The 6,736-nt window shown below is 38.9% G+C and overlaps 1 protein-coding gene across 1 annotated transcript in view; it reads right to left on the reverse strand.

Moving 5' to 3' along the window:
- Nucleotides 1-3,791, reverse strand: part of chd6 (chromodomain helicase DNA binding protein 6) — a 129,611-nt gene extending 125,820 nt beyond the window's left edge. Inside the window, 1 exon segment of the mRNA XM_034149866.1 lies at nucleotides 3,642-3,791. The gene's annotated coding sequence lies outside the window, so the exon portion shown is untranslated.
- Between the last annotated feature and the right edge of the window lie 2,945 nt (nucleotides 3,792-6,736).

A 6,736-nucleotide genomic window follows, 5' to 3' on the forward strand; every position in this document is an offset into this window, starting at 1 on the left:
GAACGTGAATATCACCTGTACCAAAAGAAAGATTACTGAAGTGCAAACCCAACTCCCACTAGCATAGTAGCATTTAAGCCTCCACCACTCACAAAAAGGTCAGACCGAGCCAAAGCTATTACAAACGCCAAATATCTTTATGTTGCCATGTTAGCAAAGCTACCTGTCTGTATCTGCTACCTCTGTCCCTAGTGAGAGGGTGTTCTCCACAGCAGGAGACATTGTTAGTGCCAGCTATGCCCTTTCGGCAATCAATGTGGACAAGTTCATTTTTCTTAAAGAAAACATGAAAATACAATGACAAGCAAGCAAGTCCTAACGTCAAGCTGGCTGCTTAGGTGAGTACTAGTACAGTAGTTCAAGTACAGATTATTTCAGTTCATCGAAATGCTGCACCTTAATGTTTATTTTATTATATTTTGTATTTATTTGAGTGAATATTCACAGTTTAATAATAATTAAAAACCCAAAACAAATATTTTATGTTTTGTGAGTACTAGTACAGTAAAGTTCAAATACAAATTATTTCAGTTCATCGAAATGCTGCACCTTAATGTCTATTTTATTATATTTTGTATTTATTTGAGTGAATATTCAGTTTAATAATTAAAAACCCAAAAGGAATATTTTATGTTTTGTGAGTACTAGTACAGTAAAGTTCAAATACAGATTATTTCAGTTCATCGAAATGCTGCACCTTAATGTTTATTTTATTATATTTTGTATTTATTTGAGTGAATACATTATTCAGTTTAATAATAATTAAAAAACCCTAACAAATATTTTATGTTTTGTGATCATTGTTTCTGCTGTACCGAAAACGTACCGAACCGTGACCTAAAAACCGAGTACGTACCGAACCGAAATGTTTTGTGAACCGTTGCACCCCTAGTGGATCTGTTTTAATGGAGTGAATTAACATTGTATAATGGAAATAATAAAGTGATTTATGTTCATGTGCAATGCCAGCTGTAACATTAAAGGTGGGGTAGGTAAGTTTGAGAAACCGGCTCGAGATCGCTAGAATTTGAAAATACACAACCGGAGAAAATCTGCCACTTCCTTACAGAGCCCCTCCTCCAACACACACGAGCGCGCACATGACCAATGAGGGCACGAGATAAGTTTGTGCACAGATGGAAGGCTGACAGGCAGGTAGGCCATCCAGTTATTTTAGCCGGGCCGGCTAAAATGATTGGTCGTACTTTTTACAGTACTACGGCTTCCACAGATGAAATTCTTTTATGGATTTTTTGTCAAAGCACTTAAGATATTCATTGCTATCGGGATGTTAAGAGCATTCCATGGAATATAACAAAAAGTGTATCTCGAGCCGGTTTCTCAAACTTACCTACCCCACCTTTAAGTAGGTCAAGTTAAGGTTACAAGGAGCAAAGCTCACAGACACAGAAGGCAGCTCAGGGGTTGAATCGGTGAAATGGAATCACTCATTACAGAGCCGGCAGTATGCAGACATCTTGCATTGATGTGCTTGTGTTTCTGTATTTCTAAAACATGAGCAAAAGTTTTGAAAAACAATGCGTCACTTGTTTGCTAAAATGGACAAACGCCATTAGTGGAACAACTTGTGGCTTGTGTATGAGTTGCGTATTTGTGCTAATCATTTTCAGCAGTTGTTTTGCGGGTTAATTGCAAGCCGGCTTTTAGTAACTTTTTATATTTTATGTTTCATGCAAGTTTAGGAATGAATTTCAATGTTTATACGAAAGTATCACTTTTTAGACCTAACTGACAGTGGGTGGCCGAGTTGCAATAATGTGCTTGTGTTTGTATTTTCGAACAAAACAAGATAAAGTAATTTATTTTAAACAAGCCTGAAAGTCCCTTTCATGTATAAATGTGGAACGCATTGCTCATCTGTCCTAATTTCATTATTCATTTAATTAAATAGATTGAAATATATAAATATTTCAACATTTGTTTGGCAAAATATGGCAAATCATGTTTGCTCTAGCTTACAACAGGTGTGTATTTGAAAGTTTCGCTGTAAGATGTTATAGTCACACTGTCTCCTCAATTAAGAAGATTACGTTTTTGTAAAATGACAGAAAGGGGTCATCTGCACCCTATAATTATCACAAAAGGCTTTCAGAAATGCAAAGAAACACTGTGTTCAAAACTGGGTGTCTAAATACAAACAAAGATGACTAAGTGTTACAAATATAAACACATGTATTGTTACAAAAATTAATGATCAGTGGAGTAAAGGCGCCATGCCAACACTTGCTGGTATTTTAACTTGCTGTTGTTTGATCTACAAACAGCTGCTGAAAACATCTGGCATCATGTATTTATTCTGCATCAGCATGAATATAAACTGCAGATGATTATTTTCAGTATTATTTTTAAAATATGTATTAAAATAAAATAAAAAGTGTGCTTTGGGGCTGCATGATTTTGCAAAAATATTATAGTAATTATTTTGACGAGATTACAATTGGGATGGGATTCCTCATATGAGGTCGACCATTTTTGAAAAACCATTAAATTTAAAATTGATAAAGGAGGATCCATAATGAACAAAGACATGTTCTTCAGTCTGTAGAAAATGATGTCTAGGTTGGCAAATCTCTGCACAAAATCTTTAACTCAAAAAAGGTATTTTAACACATATTTTGCATTTAACAAATAAATGTGCAACCCTGGACTTATACAATCTAATAAAACGTCACTACTCCTATTTGAGCCGTTTTAACATTCTTGCAAACGGGGGAAAAGTTGTTATTCCCTTCACTCAAGGACTCAAGGAGTCCTAGTGCAGCAGCAGTTCTGCAAACAAGACACTAAAAACGTTTTCCTTATCACAAATAAGGAGAAAGTAGTAACTATGTCACATTCAGATTAGTGTGTTCAGATGGCCTGAGACACGTCTTAATTCTGGGGGAGGAGACCGACACAGGTACCACATGCAACAACAAAAACAATGTAACTCTTTCCCATATGCATGAACATTAAATCACACCACAAAGATTGGGGTCAGGTTATGGCCCATTCTTTTGTCTGTTGCCCCCCTGCTGTCCAACCTGGCCAGGTGAAAGTGTGGGACAGATGGAAAAACACCACCACTTCAAGACCCAATGTACTTGAATAACTCAATGTACTTTCACCACCACTTCATGACTCAATGTACTTGTACCACCACTCCAAGACTCCATGTACTTGCATGACTCATTGTATGCACCGCACACACACCTGGCTGCTGCAGCTACACATGTTAAAAGAGGCTAAGTAGCTAACAACCTAGCTTACCTCTTTCAGGTTTTAGCCATAATATCCATGCTAACAGACGCAGGGGCTAACACACAGCTAGCTTGAATGTTGCCAGCCCAGCCAATGAATTGCCACAAGTTGGGAGAGGGCTAGCTAGGAGGAAAATAAAGAAGTTCCCAGGATGAAAAACACAAAACACACACCGACAGGGAAAAGGAGACACAGTGTCCTATTTCATGTTAGCACTCCGCTGCTACCGAGCTAGCTTTCTCCGCTAGCTGTGTAATGTCACTGCATCGCTGTTGTAAATACATTATAACAGCTCCTCTCCTTTACACGTGTGGACAGCCTCTAAAACTCCTTCTCGGGGACATCTCTCCACCGAAAAACCCTCCCGGCGGACAGCTCACCTGCACCGGACACCGGACAGACGCTCTCACCGGCGAGACATCACCCCTGTTAGCCCGAAAAAAACACTGGCGCTTTTTATTTCCAAGGACACAAAATCGCCATGACAGTTTAGAAAAATGCATAAAAAATTAGCAGGCAGGGGAGGGAGGGGAGAGAGAGAGAGAGAGATGGGGAGGTAGAGGGGAGGGGAGGGGAGGCGAGGAAGGAGGAGGAGGAGGGATGAAAAGAGGAGGAGTGCAATATCTATTTAATCCACATAAAGCGGAGTTTATTCAGTCTGGATGCCGGAGTCCTGCACACTTTTTCCAGTCTAGACACCACACACACCTCCACAAAAACATCCAAAAGTTAAGGGGGCTTCTTACCTAAAATGGCCACTGCAGCAGCCAAAACACAAACAGCTTCTCTTATTTTATTTGGTGGAAGTTTAGCGGCGGTGTGGCTGCTGCAGCCAGCCTAACCTGACCATAGTGGAGGCTCAACTTTTCACATTTTTCCATTGGCTGCAGCTAGGCGCAGCTGGCTCCATGCATATTTCCATTGGCCCTGCAGCTGTCAAGCAAGCGAAGCCGGAGCGAGTGTGTCCCGGGTTTGTCTGAGAGCTATCGCGGCAGCCCCAGGCAACACCATTGTGTATTGTGTGTGTTTTTTCTCTCCCTTCCTGGTGATTCGCATTGCGTGTTGTTTATTCTAGGTGGTGGTGTTGTTGTTCTGTTGTTGTCCTTACCGCAGACTCGCATGGAAATCCTTCTCGTTCCGGGGGAAGCTTCCCTCCGCACCGCCTGGCTGGCTCCTGCTGTCATTGAAGGGAAAGAAGGAGAAAAAAAAACAAGAGGGGAGCGTTCAGTTTGAACCCCCCCGATGCAACAAAACGAAGGGGTTTACATTTCTCCTCTGCCGGCTGCATCCACCAATCATGTCGCTTTTTTACTCCTCCATCATTACCGGGTCTGAAGGGCGGAAGAAAAGAAACAAGACATTCCACGTCTTTTGCAGATCGGGTTTCGTTTCCCGGATGTTCCGTTTATTTGGTGGGCTTCAAATGTTTAATGTGGATGCAATGTGCGTTTGTTTTCATTCTGGGCTGTGATGCGCATATGAAGTTGTTGTGGACCTACAACGTGCCTCTTCAAACTTCACCTGAAGTATGTGGGCTTGACCTGCTAGTCACTTTCTCCCTAAAACTGTTAAAGGCACACTAAATAACATCTTCTGAGGCCAAAATAAAAATTAACATGCCTACAGCATCTTCCCCCCATGACCCAAATAAACTCTAGTTGTAATTTCTGTCCACAGAGAGACATTATAGGCGAAGACAACTGGGAAGTTGTGGCCAGGCCATATTTGGTTCAATACATCTTTATATCCGGGGTATTAATGTGTCATAAATCTAAAAGCACATTACTATTTCATTACAGGATTATAATGGCCAAAATAATTCACAATATCTATATGAAGTTGGAAATGAATAAAAGACTATCAGTCAAACTAATTTTAACTTAAATTATCCTATGTTAACATTGTGTAGTAGGTTGGTCTATGATAGTGTATTCTTACCTTTATTCTTGTGTATTTGATAGATATACTCTATATAAAAATCTTTCTTTTGTTGATCTGTATCTATTTACTGTTTGGTTATTTTGCTTTTTATTTTTTAACTCGTGCTTTGCTGCAGTAATAAAACGATGTCCCAAGTTTGGATCAATAAATTAAATATGTCAACTTTGTTTATTGTGTGCTTTGTCTTTTTTTTTTTGGCAATATAATTCCCCTAAAAAGTTTAGGGAGGTGTAGAGAGTCAGCAACCACAACCAAAAAAGTGTAATTTAAGAGGCTCTGGATTATTTATCATAATGTGTATTATTAACATATCGGTACACATCTTTTTCGAATCAGAATCAGGATTCCTTTACATGTTCTACAGCAGGGAAATGTAAAGGGTTGCAGCAAAAGTGACAGTGCAGATAAAAGGCAAAAAAAGGGTAAGCTGACATTTTATATTTAAAGACACGCAAAGTAGTGAACAACATTATAAAAAGGTTAATGTTTACACATCCATGGATAAAAATAATAATAAGTGAACCTATAAAGGTGTTGAGATGGTGTATAATGTATGTATCGTACATAACAGTGATAATTGTAGTTCTGATTGAGTAAAGGAGACATTCAACTTCTACTGTGATAAAAAAATTTAAAGCGGAAATAGTCAATCAATCCCAACTTAAGATAGACTTTACTGAAACTTTCAGCTAAATCACATGATCTTAATAAGTGAACAGACTACTAAATTGTCTTGCATGCTCAGAACTGTAGCTAGTATAACCCTTAGCAATAGCAATAATGAAGTCTCATTCAAGAAAAGCTTAAAAAGAAAACTAACACCCACCGTGTGTGCTGACCTCCAGAGGTGTAACTTGTCACCTTGCTGCAGAGAGCTGTGATGTACAGGTGTTCTCTGAGGCGTGTCACCGTGACATCACTGTGTGTGTTTACAGGTGCAACATACTTATGACCGCACCAAAACACACTTTCTTATTTTCTTTTTTATAGAGATCCTCCCCTTAATTTGATAAGATTTACAAATACCCTTTCAATAATCAGAAGCAGCAATCCTTTAATCAACCCACAGCGGAAATGTTTACAATAATTAGTCCAATGTGGTTTTTTCTGCTTTTTTTAGAAGCAAATCATTTTTAAATAGTCTGAAGATGTCTCCTATTTCACTGCAAAGGCACTTCTCAGTGTGTGTGCACTGTCAGCGTCAGGGTTTCCATATCCTGCTCCTTGGTGAGTTGCATGCTGGATTATGATTGGTTTCCAAAATAGTTTGTGATGTCACAAAATCCTGCTTATTAAACTCCGATTTAGCCTCCAGCAGATGATTGTTAAAACAAACTTTGTACAGATTGCTCTGCAGAGTTAATAAATGAATTGACAAGCCAAAGAGTATAACGGGAGAATATAAACATTTCATATAAAAGTACAAGGTAATGATTCAAACATCAAGAACTTTTAGAAAATCTCCCGAAAGTGCATCAGCTATTGCACATTATCAGAAACATCTCTGTTTGGCAACCTTAAGTTAGGATTGCTT

Source organism: Trematomus bernacchii, unplaced genomic scaffold, assembly GCF_902827165.1.
Source record: "Trematomus bernacchii unplaced genomic scaffold, fTreBer1.1, whole genome shotgun sequence".
NCBI lineage: Eukaryota > Metazoa > Chordata > Actinopteri > Perciformes > Nototheniidae > Trematomus > Trematomus bernacchii.